The sequence below is a fragment of the Lynx canadensis genome, chromosome A1 (genome assembly GCF_007474595.2).
Source record: "Lynx canadensis isolate LIC74 chromosome A1, mLynCan4.pri.v2, whole genome shotgun sequence".
Lineage (NCBI taxonomy): Eukaryota > Metazoa > Chordata > Mammalia > Carnivora > Felidae > Lynx > Lynx canadensis.
This window is the reverse complement of record NC_044303.2, coordinates 54,789,737-54,808,478: the sequence shown is the minus strand read 5'-3', so window position 1 is coordinate 54,808,478 and position 18,742 is coordinate 54,789,737. Positions and strand designations below refer to the sequence as shown.

General features: G+C 36.0%; 1 pseudogene; it reads right to left on the bottom strand.

The window, feature by feature from the left end:
- Positions 1-871: 871 nt before the first annotated feature.
- Positions 872-17,701, bottom strand: LOC115508582 (annotated as a pseudogene).
- Between the last annotated feature and the right edge of the window lie 1,041 nt (positions 17,702-18,742).

Below are 18,742 nucleotides of genomic sequence, written 5' to 3'. Positions count from 1 at the left end.
ATTAGATACAATTACTACAAGATGATTTTCTTTAGGTTAAAGTTTCAATTGCTGCATTCAATATGACTTTGAGGTCATAACCATGGTTTGCTACATATTCTTTGTATGTAAGATTATCAATGAAATAACTTCAAGTTACTCATTTAAAATAGTATATGGCTCAAAAGAGCAGAAGCAACAGAAAATAAATGAAAAGCATTATGCTACATCCAAAACCAATTCAAGTAATATACTAAATAAATTATATGATGCATTTAGAGAAATGAGGTGCATGGTAATAGCAGTTACTCAATACATTACGTGGCTAATCTTCCTAGACATATGGTGATGGTAATCTTATTATATAACTTAGATTAGTCATTACCATTAAAGAATACAGTATATGTAATAAATTTATGTTATTGGGAATAAAATGAGATGTTGCTGTAAAGTGAAATATTCATTAAAGAAAATGCATTAGAAAAGAAGATCACTTGACCTTATTTTGGAAAATATTCACAAATATCGCAGGATGTTTGCAGTTATACAGGTGTTCCTTGGAGAAATTGTGGGTTCAGTTCCAGAGCACCACAATAAAGTGAGTCAATGAATTTTGTGGTTTCCCAGTGTATATAAAGTTATGTTTGCATTGTACTGTAGTCTATAAAGTGTGCAGTAGCATTATGTCTCAAAAACAATGTACATATCTTAATTAAAAATACTTTGTTGCTAGAAAATGCTAAGCATCATCTGAGCTTTCAGCAAGTTTTAATGTTTTTGCTGATAGAGGGTCTTGTCCTCATGTTAATGGCTGATGACTGATCAGGGTGGTGGTTGCTGAACTTTGAGTGGCTGTGGCAATTTTTGAATATAAGACAAAAATGAAGTTTCTTCAGTGGACTCTTCTTTCACAAATAATTTCTCTGTAGCATGCAATGCTGTTTAATAGCATTTCATTCACAGTAAAATTTCTTTCAGAATCGGAGTGAATCTTCTCAAGCCCTGCTGCCATTCTGTCAACTAAGTTTATGTAACATTCTAAATTCTTTGTTTTCATTTCAACAGTCTCACAGCATCTTCCCCAGAAATAGATTCCATCTCAAGAAACCACTTTCTTTGCTCATCCATAAGAAGCAACTCTTCACCTGTTAAATTTTATCATGAGATTGCAGCAATTCAGTCACATCTTCAGGCTCCACTTCTAATTCTAGTTCTCTTACTATTTCTAGTACATCTGTAGTTACTTCCTCCACAGAAGTCTTGAAGCACTCAAAGTCATCCGTGAGGGTTTGACTCAACTTCTTTCAAACTTCTGTAAATGTTGATATTTGACCTCTTCCCAAATTAAATTACAAATGCTCATAATGACATCCAGAATGATGAATACTTTCCAGAAAGTTTTCAATTTACTTTGTGCAGATTTATCTGAGGAGTCACTATCTATGGCAACTCTAGCCTTACGAGATATATTTCTTCAATAATTAGACTTGAAAGTCAAAGTTACTGCTTGGTCCATGGACTGCAGAATGGGTTTTGTGTTCGCAGGCATGAAAACAAAATTAATCTCATTATATGTTTTCATTAGGACTCTTGTGTGACCAGGTGAATTGTCAATGGGCAGCAATATTTTGAAAGCAGTCTTTTTTTTTCTCCCCTCGAGCAGCAAGTCACAACAGTGGGCTTACAATATTTAGTAAACCATGTTGTAAACATATGTGCTGTCATCCAGGCTTCATTGTTCCATTTATAGAGCACAGGCAGAATACATTTAGCATAATTCTTGAGAGCCCTAGAATTTTCAGAATGCTTAATGAGCACTGGCTTCAACTTCAAGTCACCAGCTATATTAACCCCTACCAAGAGAGGTAGCCTGTCCTTTGAAGTTTTGAAGCCAGGCATTGACTTCTTTTTAGCTAGGAAAGTCCTAGATGACATCTTCCTCCAAGACCAGGCTGTTTCTTCTACATGGAAAAATCTGTTGTTTCGTGTGGCCACCTTCGTTTATTATCTGAGCTAGATCTTCTGGAGACCTTGCTGCAGCTTCTATGTCAGCACTTGCTCCTTTATCCTGCACTTTTATATTCTGGAGACGGCTTCTTTTCTTAAACCTCATGTAACTTCTACTAGCTTCTACCTTTTTTTCCTCAGCTTTATCACCTCTCTCAGCCTTCATGGAACTAAACAGAGTCTTGCTCTGGATTAGGCTTAAGGAAATGTGTCTAGTTTGATCTTCTATCCAAGGTGACTGAACTTTCTCCATATCAACAAGACTGTTTCATTTTCTTATCATTCATGTGTTCAGTGGCCTAATTTAAATATTGTTGTTTTCGGAAAGATGGAGTAACAGGGAGAGAGATGGAAAAACAGCAGGCTGGTGGAGCAGTCAGAACACATAGGATTTTATCAATTGGGTTTGCCCTTTTACATGGGCATGGTTTATGGAACCCCCAAATAATTATAAGAGTAACATCAAAGATCATTGATCAAGGATCACCATAACAACTATAATAATAAGGAAATCTTGAAGTATTGCAAGAATTACCAAAATGTGACACACAGAGATGATGTGAATAGATACTGTTGGAAAAAATGGCACCAACAGACTTGTTCAATGTGGGATTGTCACAAACCTTCAATATCCACAAAGCACAACAAACCAAAGCACAATAAAGCAAAATATTGACAACTGCATTAAAATAAGAATGCCCTTTCCACGAATATGCACAAATTCTAAATAGCTATTATTTTGATTCCAGAAAGCAATGGATAGATATTTTTGGAAAGAGTATCTGATAAGGAAAATGATTTCTGAAACAAAACTCTGTTCTGCAAGTTGAGATGAATGAAGTACATTATTCTGGTATGTACTTTGAAGACAATAACACTAACCAAATATATATTAAGCTTAAAGGAGAACTATTTGGTTTGTTAATTATCAGTTCTCATTAATATTCTGCTTGGAGTCCTATCTATAATGTTCATAAACTTTAAAAAGTTCTGCTTTTTAAAGTCAGAATGAATTTCAAACAAATCAGTGGAGAATAATGGACCATTACATCCTCATAAACTTGCTAATTAAAAAGAACTGAAAACCATTGCTACTATGAAAATCTTTGATGTAAATTCTAATGTGACAGCAAAGTCAATGATCTCATTCAAGGTAAGATGCAGGAATAGCTATTACCAATACAGAGAAGTTATTTAAAAAAATATATTTTAAATACATGTAAGGCTATTCTAAATGCAATAAAGCAGTTTTAAAAAATTAATCATAATTGAGTGTATATATATATATATATATATCTACAAAAATTATAATCAACACTACTAAACAAGTTTGTGGCATATGTAGTGCTTGTAACCTTGCTCTACTGGAGCATGATTATGTGATTGTATATGTTATGTGTTGTATTAGTTGGAAAAACTCCTTCATCATTTGAGAATAAGAAATGTAGCTGTCAAATTGATATTGAAAGGCTTTTTCATTCTATTATGTGCTTAGATAATTTCATAAGGAAATTATCATGAAGGGTCAGTAAAAGTACTATCTCTGACTCAAATAGCACTATTTGGCTTTTTACCTATTTTGCATAGAACATTTTATCTAACTAAAGAGGAAATAAAAATAATCTTATCATCATTATCAGTATCACCATCATCTTCATTGTGTTCATCGTCAATGTCAACTTATTCAGTATTATCATCATGAATTGAGATCTTGCTGGCTGTAATGTACTTTTCCAAGTGCTTTAAGTGCATTTTTGTATTTTAATCTTCATGATAAACCTACACTATAGGTTCTGTCACTCCTATTAAAAGATAAGGAAAGTGAGGCTCATAAAGTTAAATAATTTTTATGTGACCAGCTAGTAAGCTGCAACTAGAGGATTAGGTGTTCTTAAACACCACAAGTGCTGGCTCAGATTTGAAATGATGGCTGAATATGTTTGCAAAGATGTTTGCATTTATCTCAATGAGTTCCAGATACCTTTCCAGCCATCAGTTGGCCAATTTATTTCTTCCTGTTTTATTTCTCATAGGGCCGTAGAAATTCCTGTATCACTCTTTCTGACATGCCACCAAAGGAAGCTTGCTGCCAATTTCCACCGTATCCCCAATCATTCTGGTTTATCATCTGTTAAAGAGGACATTCCATTCACCTAAATTTTATCCCTTAAGTGTGGGCTTTGTTTTTTTTTTTTTTTTAAATTTCCTTGATGTTCACTTCTATTGTCATGAATTCGATTAAGGGAAACAGTTTTTTTTATAAAAAAATTTTAACTTATTCATTTTGAGAGACAGATAGAAACAGAGCATGCGTGGGGAAGGGGCAGAGAGGGAGACACAGAATCTGAAACAGGTTCCAGGCTCTGAGCTGTCAGCACAGAGTCCGACTTGGGGCTCGAACTCCTAAACTGCGAGATCCTGACCTAAGCCGAAGTTGGATGCTCAACCGACCCAGCCACCCAGGTGCCCCAGGGGAAACAGTTTTTTTTTCTTTCAGTAGGCTATTTTTAAAATCTCAGTATTTATTCCCTATATAAATTCAAATTTCCAAATAGCCTTATCTGCTAGCGAGTTATGTGGAAGCACTGCTCTTTTCATGTGAGTATTCTCCTCCAAAATTTCTAAAGCTCCTCATCTCCAATAGGCAAAGCCCAAATTACTAGCCATTCCATTCAATGATTTCTGTGATTTACCCTCAGCCCTTTATGTTGATATACAATTAATTTGGTTCAATCAACGTGTTTTTCATATGTAATAGGATTTTCCGAATTTTCACTTTATGTATTTATTTCTTCTTTTATTTTTTCTGGACTCTCTCATTTTTGCTTTTCAAATTATATAACTTTCCTTACCCCCATTGAAGATTCCCAGTGAAATTCTTACCAAGTAAGAATAAGTGAAAGAAATTTAAAGCCTTACATATAGTTGTACAAAACTAAGTAAGGTCAATGCTCACATTTCAGAAATTGTGAAGAATTTATACTATGCAAAACACACACAGGAGAAGATTACAGGAAGGCTCTCTGGCCTTAATCATAACATTCTTTTAGAAGAAAGACATAATGTTTACAAAGGATCTCAAATAAGCTTCATTATCATCACCGAATGCAGAGGCAACAAAGGCAGGTGATAGATGTGAGATTTGAGATATGTTGGGAGCTTGCCCTTTCACTGCTGTCATCATTACCAATTTAGAACAATGAGAGAAAGGCTGCAAGATCTTGTCTGTAGCTTGATGAGAAGTAACATCAGGAAGAGTTCAACTGCACTAGTATTACATCTGGATGGACCAACCTGGTTAATGAGGACATCGGCTAAGCTGACTGGCAACAAGTGACTTCATACATACACACCCCACATAGAGCTCCAAGACAAATTGCATAGTATATCCAGTCATCCATTTTTTTCTATCCAAACCCCTCAGGCTGTATTTCTGATGTGTTAAGTGAATTTACCATATCCATTTATCCTTGTAAAATCAAAGGCAAATATTCTAATAGCATTCAGCAAAAGAAATCAAGAAGAAATAGATCCTCTAGAAATAAACCTTAAAACAAGAATGCCAGTTAAAGTATTTTATTTGAGAGGTACAGGAAATACCGATGTAAGAGTGAGGAAGGGTGAGAGATGGGAAAACAGCCAATGAGAGAGATCCAATGGGAGAACACAATGAATGTGCTCTCAGGTCAGCTATAGCTTTGGGGGCCTGGAGCCTAGTTTTACTTAAAAATGATTTAAAACAACAGATCTGGGAAGATGATGGAGTACAAGGACCCTAAGCTCACCTCATTTTACAGATACAGCTAAGTAACACTCATCACATCAGTGTAAATAACCCAGAAAATGGCCTAAAGACTGGCAGAACATACTTCACAACTAAATGTAGAGAAGCAGCCACATCAAAGAGGGTGGGACAGACAGAGAAGCAGTAGGGAGTTAAATGGACTTGCAGGCTCTGAGAGGGGAGAGAAACGGACTATCACACCATAGAGACTGCACAGGGAAGACAAATGCCCATAACATTTGGCTTTGAAAGCCAGAGGGGTAAATTTCATGAGTTCCTATGAACAGCAGGACTTAAAACCTGGAATTAGTGGGCTCAGCTCTAGGAGAGCCAGGAGGGTGAGAGGCATCTGAGTCCCTGCTTTTAAAGAGACAGCACGAAAACCAGCTCATGGACATAGAGCATAAACACAGCAGTTTGAAAAATGCCTGGGACATATAGAGTGGAAATTTGTTTACTAATCCGAGAGGCTGTCCTGCAGGGACAGAGATCATTTGGAGACTCTGTAGGAACAAAGAAGCTGAGAGGAACCATTTCCTTTCTCTACCCCTGGCATAAGTGCACACCACCTGTGGGAGCCAGCACAGTGCTAACTTGCACACTCCTAACTTAAACACTCTACCTAATTTGCTAACACTGTGATTATCTTCCTCCATCGCCTGACACATAGGTGAATCTTCCCCTTCCAACCAGGCCTGCGTTAGTCTGTGCACTGCAGCTCCCTTCACCCAGTAGACAGCTCAAACCCTGCTAAGACTGTGCCTTCCACCATGCACTTTGGTTATCTGCCCCCAATAAGCTGACTCCCTCGTCTCTGCAGTGACAGGTCCCTTTTTGCAAATGACTGGCATGCAAACCTTGATAACACTGTGAGTCCTGCACCTATGCATGTTGTGGATTTGCCCTTTCTAATATCCTCTTGCCTAGAGCCGATCTAAAGCAGTGCCGTAAGCCTGGCACTGTGCAGGCAGCCATGACAGGGACCACTACTACTCCAGTGACTCCTGCTTCAAGGAAAGGGAAAGGTGACCACACACACTAGTCAGACAGTAGCCCCAGCAGAGGGCTCAGGGCAGATAGGTGGTTGGGATATGGGCTCTGCTTACCAATAAAAGCTTCTCAGGGGACAACACAGGGAAAGCACCCAACAGTTTAGTCTTACTGCATCTGGCAAACTCCTGGTCTGACTCAACTCAAGGCTAGTGTGGCCCCAGACTGGCCCAATAACATCACAGGGACCAAATCTTGCCCACAACAGGCAAAGAGAGCCACTGCAGATGACTAGAATGAAGGAAAAAGTGGCTCAGCCACAACAGCAGGGTGCAGGCAACATACACCGGAGACATCCCTGAAGTACCTGGTTCTGGTGAACATGGGACACTGCACTGCAGGCCACTACAGGTCCTCTTCTTCATAAGACCACTACTTTCAGAAACATGAGATGTAGTTGACTTTCCTAACACACAGAAACAGACACAGAGATTAGACAAAATGAAGAGACAGAGGAATATGTCCCAAATTAATGAACAGGATGAATGAAATTACAGTAAGAGACCTGAGTGAAATGGAGACAAGTAATATGCCTAATAGGGTACTTAAAATAATTATCAAGAAGATACTCACTGGACTTGAGAAGAGAGTGGGGGACATCAGTGAGACCCTTGACAATAAGATAAAAAAGAACCACTCAGAGATGAAGAACTCAATACATGAAATTAAAAAAAACACTGAAAAATAAAATAAAAATATGCTAGATGTAATAAATAGCAGATTAGAAGATGCATAAGGACAAATCGACAAACTGAAGTACAGAGTATTAGAGAGTAATCAAGCTAAACAGGTGAAAGGAAAATGAAATATGCAAAATGTGAATAGACTTAGGGAACTTAACAACACCATCAAATATAATAACATTTGCGTTATAGGGATTCCAGGGGGAGAAGAAAGAGAAAAAAGGACATAAAATTTATTTGAAAAAGTAATAGCTGAAAAATTCCCTAAACTGGAGAAGGAAATCTAAGAGGAACAGTGATTTCTCAAACACACACACACACACACACACGCACAAAACAAAAAAAAACCCAAAACCCAACCCAAGGATTTTTACACCAAGACAATAATAACTAAAATGTCAAAAAAATAGTGATAAAAGAATTTTTGAAACAATGAGAGAAAGAAAACAGTTACAAACAAGGGAAATCCCATAAGTCTGTCAGGTGATGTTCCAGAAGAAACTTTGTGGGCCAGAAGGGAGTGGTGTGATGCCATCAAAGTGCTGAAAGAACAAAAAAGGAATCTGCAGCCAAGAGTACTCTGTCCAGAAAGGTTATCCCTCAGAATAGAAGGAGAGTTTCCCAAACAAAAGTTAAAGGAATTCATGATAACTAGCCCTACAAGAGATATTAAAAGGGACTCTTTGAGTGGAAAGAAAGCCCATAAGTAAGAGTAGGAAAAGTAGGAAGCAGTAAAAATAAGTATATCTGTAAAAATCACTCAAGAGACTCACAAAATAAAAAAAGATTTAAAGTATGACACCATATACCTAAAATGTAGGGGGAGAAGAGTAAAGAATGAAATTAAACTAGATGACCATCAACTATAGACTCTCCAGTATATGCAGAAGTTATTTACAAATAAAATGATAATCAAAAACAGTATTAGATATGAAAAAAATAAAGAGTAATAAGTATCTTACTCAAGAAAGCCAATTAATCATATGAGAAGAGAGCAAGGGAAGAAAGGAACAGAGAAGAACTACAAAGACAGCTATAAAACAAATAACAAAATGGCAATAAATACATACCTATCAATAATTACTTTGAATGTGAATAAACTAACACTAAAATCAAAAGGGTGACAGAATGCATAAAAAAAAAAAGAACCATCTGTATGCTGCCTGCTAGAGACTCACTTTGGACCTAAAGACACCTGCAGGTGAAAGTGAAGGGATGGAAAAGCATTTATCATGCAAAATGGAAGTGAAAGAAAGCTATGGTAGCAATACTTACATTGGACAAAATAGACTTTAAAACAAAGACTGTAACAAAGGACACCATATAATCATAATGGGAACAATCCAAGAAGATATAACAATTACAAATATTTATGCACCCAACATGAAAGCACCCAAATATATAAATCAGTCAATAAACATAAAGGAGGTAATCTATAGTGATACAATAATAGTAAGGGTCTTTAATACCTACTTACATCAATGGACAGATCATTGAAACAGAAAATGAACAGGAAACAGTGGCTTTGAATGACACATTGGACCAGATGGATCTAACATATATTCAGAACATTTAATTTAAAAACAGCAAAATACACATTCTTTTCAAGTGCACATGGGACATTGTCCAGAATAAATCACATATTAGACCACAAAAGAAGTCTTAAAAATTAAAAAAATATTGAAATTATACCATGTATCTTTTTTGACCAAAATGCTATGAAACTGTAATAAGCAGAAGACAAAAACCTGGAAAGAACACAAATACATGGAGGTTAAATAACATGCTATTAAGCAATGAATGAGTCAGTCAAAAAAAATCAAAAAATACATGGAGTAAAATGAAAACAACAGTCCACAATTTTTTTTTAAATTTTTGAATGTTCATTTTTGACAGAGAGAGTGAGACAGAGCATGAGTGGGGGAGGGGAAGAGAGAGAGAGGGAAACACAGAATCTGAAGCAGGCTCCAGGCTCTGAGATGTCAGCACAGAGCCTGATGTGGGGCTTTGAACTCACAGACCATGAAATCATGACCGAGCCAAAGTCAGACGCTCAACCGACTGACTCCACTGACTGAGCCACCCAGGTGCCCCACAACAGTCCACAGTTTGGAGGATGCAGTGAAAACTGTTTTTGTAGTGAAGCTTATTGCAATACAGGCTTACATCAAGAAGCAAGAAAAATATCAAACAACCTAACTTTACACCTAATGAGTTAGAAAAAGAAGAGCATACAAAACCCCAAACCAGTAGAATGAAGGAAATAATAAAATTAGAGCAGAAATTAACGATATAGAAACTTAAAATGCAATAAAACAGGAGCGCGTGGGTGACTCAGTCAGTTGAACATCTGACTTTGGCTCAGGTCATGATCTCTCAGTTCATGGGTTTGAGCCCTGTGTCGGCCTCTGTGCTGACAGCTTGGAGCCTGGAGTCTGCTTCAGGTTCTGTGTCTTCCTCTCTCTCTGCCCCTCCCCTGATGGTGCTCTATTTTTCTCTCTTTCAAAAATAAACATTTAAAAACAACAACAACAACAACAATAAAACAGATCAATGAAGGAGGGAGCTGATTCCTTAAAAAGATCAACAAGATTGATAAACCTTTAGCCAGCTCATCAAAAAAATAAGAGAGAGAAGACAAACCAATTCAGAAATGAAAGAGGAGAAATAACAACCTACACCACAGAAATATAAAGGATTGTAAGAGAATATTTTGAAAGTTGTATGCCAATAACTTAGACAATTTAGAAGAAATGGATAAATTCCTAGAAATATATAACCTAACAAACTGAAACAGGAAGAAATAAATAATTTGAACATACCAGCATTGAAATTGAATCAGTAATCAAAAACTCCCAATAATAACAAAACAAAACAAAACATCTCCCAACAAACAAAAGTCCAGGATTAGAAGTCTTCACAGGTAAGCTCGACCAAACATTTAAAGAAAAGTTAATACTTATTCTTCTCAAACTATTCCTAGAAGAAGAGGAACACTTTCAAATTCATTCTATGATGTTAGCATTACCATGATACCAAAACCAGATAAAGAAACCACAGAAAGGAGAGAACTACAGGCCAATATCTCTGGTGAACACAGATGTAAAAATTCAATGAAATATTAGCAGACCAAATCCAACAATACGTTAAAATAATTTACTAGGATCAAATGGGATTTATTCATAGGATGCAAGGGTGATTCAATATTTGTAAACCAATCAATGTGATACATAACATCAAAAAGAGAAAGGTTAAAAACTACATAATCATTTCAATAGATGCAGGATAGCATTTGACAAAGTACAACATCCATTCATGATAAAAACCCTCAACAAAGTAGGTTTAGATGGAACATATTTCAACATAATAAAGGCTATATATGAAAAATCTACAGCTAACATCATACTCAGTGTTGAAAAACTGAGAGCTTTTCCCCTAAGGTCAGGAACCAGACAAGGATGTCTACTCTCACCACTTTTATTGAACATAGTATTGGAAGTCCTAACCAGCAAAATAAATAAAAGGCATCCAAATTGGTAAGAAAGAAGTAAAACTTGCACTCTTTGCAGATGACGTTATACTCTATCTAGAAAACCTGAAAAGGTCCACCAAAAAGAGCTACTAGAATTGATAAATGAATTTAGTAAGCTCATGGTATACAAAATCAATATATAGAAATCAATTGCATTTCTATACGCTTATAATGAAGCATCAGAAGGAGAAATTAAGAAAAAAATATACAATTGCCCCCAGAATAATAAAATACCTAGAAATAAACTTAATCAAGGAGATGAAAGACCTGTACTTTGAAAAGTATAAAGCACTGATGAAACAAACTGAAGATGACACAAAGTAATGGAAAGATATTCCATGCTTATTGATTGGAAGAACAAATATTGGGGTGCCTGGGTGGCTCAGTTGGTTGAGCATCTGACTCTTGATTTCAGCTCAGGTCATAATCTCACAGTGGTGAGATTGAGCCCTGTGTGAGGCTAGGTGCTGAGCATGAAGTCTGCTTAAGATTCTCTCTCTCTCTCTCTCTCTCTCTCTCTCTCTCTCTCTCTCTCTCTCCTCCCCCACCCTCTGCCCCTTTGCCCCATTCACACTCTCTCTAAAATAAAAAAAAAGAAAAAGGAAGAACAAATATTGTTAAAATGTCTATACTATCCAAAGAAATCTACAGATTTAATGAAATGCCTATCAAAATGCCAACAGAATTTTTCACAGTACTATAATGAAACACCCTAACACTGTATGCAACCACAAAAGACCCCAAATAACCAAAGTAATCTTTAAAAAAAAACAAACCTGGATATATGACAATTTTAGATTTCAAGCTATGCTACAAAGCTGTTTTAATCAAAACAGTATGGTACACACACACACACACACACACACACACACATCTATGGAAGAGAATAGAAAGCCTAGAAATACAACCATGATTATATGGTCAATTAATCTTCAACAAAGAAGACAAGAATATGCAATGGGAAAAAGTCTCTTCAAGAAGTAGTTTTGAGAAAGCTAGATAGCTACACACAAAAGAATAAAACTGGACCACTTTCTTACAAAAGTACTTACAAAAGTATTTTTTATACAAAAAATGAATTCAATTCATGAAAGACCTAAATGTGAGATCTGAAACCATACAAATTCTAGAAGAGAGCCCAGGCAGCATTTTCTCTGATATTAGTCCTAACATTTTTCTAGATATTTCCTGAGGCAAGGGAAACAAAAGCACATATAAACTATCAGGACTACATCAAAATAAAAAGCTTGTTTTTTTAATTATTACTATTTTTTTTATTTTAGAGAGAGAAGGAGTGCAAACTGGGGAAAGGGACAGAGCAGGAGAGAGAATCCTAAGCAGGCTCCAGGCTCAGTGCAGAGCCTGAGGCAGGGCTTGATTCCAGAACCCTGGGATTATGACGTGAGCCAAAATCAAGAATCAGACACTCAACTGACCGAGACACTAAGGCACCCCAAAATAAAAAAGCATCTTTACCTCAAAGGAAGCAGTAAATAAAACTAAAAGATAACCTACTGAATGGGAGAATATATTTGAAAATGCATATCAGATAAAAGGTTAGTATCCAAAATGTATAAAGAATGTATGCAACTCAACACCTAAGAAACAAATAATCCAATTAAAAAATAGGCAGAAGATAAGAACAGACATTTTTCCCAGGAAGACATACATGTGACCAACAAACATGAAAAAATACTCAACATAACTCATAACCAGGCAAATACAAAGCAAAACCACAATGAGATATCACCTCACACCTGCAAGAATGGCTAAAATCAAAAACACCAGAAACAACAATGTTGGTGACAATGTGGATAAAAAGGAACTTTGTTGCACTGTTGGTGGAAATGCAAACTGGTACAGCCACTCTGGAAAACAATAAATTGTTTTCCTCAAAAAATTAGAAATAGAACTACCGTATGATCCAGTAACACACTATTGGTATTTATCCAAGGAATATGAAAACACTAAATTAAAATGATATATGCCCTCCCTACATTTATTGCAGTATTATTTCCAATTGCGAAATTATTGAAGTAGCTCAAGTGTCCATGGATAGAAGAATGGATAAAGAAGTGGTGTGTATATACACAATGGAATATTGTCAACCATTTAAAACTTGCCATTTGCAACAACATGGATGGATCTAGAGAATGCAATACTAGGCAAAATAAAAGACAAATACCTTATCATGATTTTACTTATATGTGGACATTAAGAAACAACAACCAAAAAGAAACAAAACAAAACTACAAATGGAAGAGGGTGAAAAAAAGACAAATCAGAAAACAGTCTCTTAACTATAGAGAACAAGCAGATGGTTGACAAAAAGGAGTTAAGGCAGGGGCAAGGTTAGAGAGGGAGAGTGAAATAGGTGAAGGGGATTAAGAGTACTCTTATGGTGAGTACCAAGTAATGTATTGAATTGCTGAATCACTTCATTGTACACTGTAGGTTAACTATACTGGAATTAAAATTAAAAATACAATGGTTTAAAATATATAGCTTATTTAACTTGAGCATCACACATCAACTGTTCTGGTTTAAGATGGGGGCTGTGAGTATTTCTTGGCCTGCCTTTTTGAGTGTGTAAATGTAGTAGACGAGTACTAAAGTTTGGAGAAAACCCTCAAGCAGACAAAGAAGTTCCTGGCAGTTTGAATTCTCTTGGAAGCACTGATTTATAAGGCTGGAAATCTATAGGTGGAGAATCTGTATTCTCTTCTACATATAGGGTACTTGCAAAATTATTCTGCAACATGCAAAGAAGACAATATCCATAGGAAAAAGAAAACAATACATTTGGAACGTTAGTTAAAGTGTAATCTGGAGATAAAGGTTTTTTTTAATACATTGCAAACAACAGCAACAATGAAAAGGGAATTTCTATCAAACAAAATAAAGAAGTATGCTGAAACACTGTGAAAAATATAAAGGAAATTTGACTAAGTGAAAGTATATTAATAAAACCCCCAAAATTTGAATATCAAACTACGTAAAGCTTCGCAGTCTGCCAACCTACAATATATCTTTCTTTTTTACTTCTCTTACTGTGAGTTCTTAGATTTCCATTTCCTCCACTCTGCTGAATCCCTGGCTATTCATTAATCTAATTTCTAGCTTCCAGTTGATGATTTTTCCCTCTGATTCTTATTGCATATTTGGATGTAGACCTTTACTTTTATTCTTTTACTGTCATTTTTATATCAGGAATATGTAGTAGTCTGTCAGCAAACAACCACACAATGTCAACTGCATATTTAATAAAAACACATTTCTTAAGCACACATCTGTAGGTCAGGTGGGATCTCATTTTCAGGCTGAGGGTGGGTAACTCTGCTCTTCAAAACTCATAGTGTCTCTTATACTTGATAAAGGCGCTGTGTATTAAAGCAAGTCATGCCAAGTGTATTAACATTCCATTGGTAAAGCACATTGTGTGGCTATAAGGCCATACATAATGGGGCTGGGCACCAGTACAGGGGAATGAAAATCTGGAATAAGTATCTGTAGCCACTATAAGAATTAAATACTTGTGTTTACTATGTCATATGTAATTAAATATCCCGAAGGGATATGTACACATGTATTTGTTTTGTTTTGTTTTTTGTTTTTAGCACTAACTGAATCATTTTAATGCTCCATTTTAAACATTTTAAAGGCTTTGCATTGTCTTAAGGATAGGGCCTCCTCCTTGATAACCCATACAAGGCCCTTCATTTGTAGCCCTTGCTTACTTTTCCAGTTCACTCTCTTTCTCTCCATTCCCCCCAACACATATGCCATACACTAACCATTCTATTATTATTTTATTTTATGTTATTTTATGTTATTTTATTTATTTTTTTAATTTACATCCAAGTTAGTTAGCATATAGTGCAACAATGATTTCAGGAATAGATTCCTTAATGCCCCTTACCCATTCAGCCCATCTCCCCCCACAACCCCTCCAGTAACCCTCTTTTTGTTCTCCATATTTAAGAGTCTCTTATGTTTTGTCCTCCTCCCTGTTTTTATATTATTTTTGCTTCCTTTCCCTTATGTTCATCTGTTTTGTATCTTAAACTTCACTCATGAGTGAAGTCATATGATATTTGTCTTTCTCTAATTTTGCTTAGCATCATATTCTCTAGTTCCATCCACATAGTTGCAAATGGCAAGATTTCATTCTTTTTGATTGCCGAATAATACTCCATTGTGTGTGTGTGTGTGTGTGTGTGTGTGTGTGTGTGTGTGTATCACATCTTCTTTATCCATTCAACCATCAATGGATCTATTATTCTTTACTATCAGAATCCCCAGGATATGGTTTGATTTATATCAATTTGTGGAATTTGAAGCAAATCCCCCTTTTCAGGTTCTGAGAAGGTATTTTTAAGTCTGTTTTTCTCAATCAGCCAACAAATAGCAAAGAACACTTAAAGCTTCCCTGGCTCAGTAGGATTTCCAACAAGCAATAGTATTAGTGAGTCTTTCAAAGCTTCTGAACCAAGTAATATCTTTCTTTCTTGTTGATGTGTGTTCATCTGAGCATCTTTTATTTATTTTTTTCTTTTTTTTTTTTTTTTTTTTTTTTTTTTTTTTTTTTTTTTTTTTTTTTTTTTTTTTTTAAAACGTTTATTTATTTTTGGGACAGAGAGAGACAGAGCATGAACGAGGGAGGGGCAGAGAGAGAGGGAGACACAGAATCGGAAACAGGCTCCAGGCTCTGAGCCATCAGCCCAGATGCCTGATGCGGGGCTCGAACTCACGGACGACGAGATCGTGACCTGGTTGAAGTCGGACGCTTAACCGACTGCGCCACCCAGGCGCCCCTTATTTATTTTTTTTCAAAAACAGACTAGGGTTAGCTTGTTGTTCTTTATCAAAATAAAACAAAACAAATTATTATTTTTTTTTAATTTTTTTTTTCAACGTTTATTTATTTTTGGGACAGAGAGAGACAGAGCATGAACGGGGGAGGGGCAGAGAGAGAGGGAGACACAGAATCGGAAACAGGCTCCAGGCTCTGAGCCATCAGCCCAGAGCCCGACGCGGGGCTCGAACTCACGGACCGCGAGATCGTGACCTGGCTGAAGTCGGACGCTTAACCGACTGCGCCACCCAGGCGCCCCAAAACAAATTATTTTTGAATATATAATCCTATTTCTAAAATTCAAGGGTTTCCTACAACATTGGCAATTTGTGTCCAGTGCTCATAGGCATGCCATTACTCTGTCCACACATATTAGGCCTTCTCCTGCCCTTGGGATTTTTCTATTTTTTTTTTCACTCTAATAATTTTAACTTTTTTATTTCCCTTTCTTAAACATCAACTTCAAATCCATTTTTATGCAGCCATCTCAATATTAAAACCAACCATGTCTCTTCCTTCTCCAAATTCTTTTTATATTGATTAAATGTAATAATAATTTGATACTTACCACATCCTTATTCTTAATTTTTCCTTTTATCATTTCCTTTATTATGTGCTATATTAAGGTTCTTCAGACAAACAAAACCAAAATTTACACACTACACACACACACGTACACACTTATATACATTTATATGTGTGTATGTATATATATGTATACACATACATACACACATATATACACACACATATATACACACACATATATATACATATATATACACATATACATACACACAACACACACACATACCAGTAAACCAATTCTTCATATTATATATGCCTGTATATTATTATTATATAGGTAGATAAGTCCCACAATTTGCCATCTGCAAATTGGAAATTCAGGAAGGTTGGCAGTACAGCGTAGTCTGAGTCTGAAGGCTTAACAACCAAGGGATCCAATGGTTTACTCCAAGTCCTAGGTCTGGAAGAGATGAGATGAGATGACTCAAGCAGGCAGGCAGGAAGTAAAAATGGGTAAATATCTCCTTCCTCTGTCTTGTCCTATTCAAGCCCTCCAGGGATTGGATGATGCTTACCCTCACTGAGGAAAATCTATTTTGTTGAATAAAGTAATTCAAAGGCTAATCTCATCCACAAACACACTTTCAGACACATCTAGAAATAAAGGTTAATGTGGGCACCCTGTGACCAAACTGACACATAAAATCACAAGTCCACCCTTTGTTGATTTAATACCTATATATATCTCCCTCAACTTATTTAATTTCCAAATAAAGACAATGACAGGGTCATCATTTGGCCTAACATGATACATTATCTGCCTAACATGATACAGCAATATAGGACACAACTATTCTGCCTAACATTATTCAAACTATCCTACATAAACCATAAATGTGCTAACACCTTCTCCAGAAGAGGGGGTAAAATTCTGAAGCCATGTTACCCTTCTCCTTGATACTCTGTAATTTAAAAGCTATGGTGTAAAATGAACAATACTGAAATACTATGATATAAAATCCATAATCTTATGTTATATAATAAAGGAATAAGAGAGGAAATAAAACAAAGATATACACACACATCCTCATAGAAAGTAGCGGGAAATACGATAATTATGTCCTCATTTCTGTAACTGGTTATGTAGTCATAACTGGCATTTATAACTACCTTCTTTCACTACTCTTTCTGTATTCTCTTTGCCTTTAACCTGTACCTTAATTAGTTTTGCTTTTTTACCTGGTAGGGTGACCTAAACCTTCATTCTGAAAGGCGTGGGCCATTATTAGTCTTGTTTGGGTTGAACTGTTATAGTTTTCTATTGACCTCATTCATAGTACATGGCAATACTAAAAGACACCCTAAGGGGTGTTCTGTATTACTACAGACATACACCTCCTTACCTCCCTTGTGGAGTAGTAATCCAGTTTCCTCTTGATGTCAGAAATAATCATCCCAGCCATCTCCATAGCTTCCTTATTTCCCGTTGATTCAGAGGGATGAGGAATCCAAATTGGCTATGAGTCTGGTAGATTTACTCATGACTATCACTTGTTCATAGCACACTTGCTTACAATTTACTGACATTTGAAATGAGTTGTTATTAACAAGGGTTTTTACTTGGTGCTTGGAGATGTGCTTAAGTTTTAGAGATTTGCCCTAGTAGTGAAATTTATTATACATATACACTTTTTCAAAACCACAGTTTAAATGAACAAACAAAAACACTGCATGTGCAAATTACAGTGTGAGCCGTTACAAGAGGCAGCATTAATTACTGTAAAAACAACCAAATCTACTCTGTCACATCAGAGTCCTTGGCTCTTGAATTCTTTTTAGTGAATTTGACCAAGCATGACTCATCAGGGTAGTATTTTAAATGAAGTTCATGCAATCAAGCCTCCGTTCTATTTATACTGTGATTTTAAAGAATAATATGCTAATAATGCTCATTTTAGTAGACATGATGAGCCAACTAAAAATACTAACCTCTGGCCCTTTTACCCTTTCCAATCATGCAGAGAGTATGTAGTTTAACTAAAGAAATTGGCACTGAAAACAAAGTAGTTGTACTGTATGTCTTTTATAGTCTCCTCAATCAAGTAAGATCTTATGAAAACAAAAAAAATCTTCAATTTGATACAGAGCTGCTGACTGCTAAGAAATGCTTAATGTATCAACGTCATAATCGGTTCTGGATCATTACCACTATCATAAAAAAGCTTCATACTCACCACATTGAAAGAGCAGTTCACTTGCTGTGATGTGCATCTGTATTTGTTTGACAAAAAAAGTACCCAAATACAGTGCATGCACAGCATTTA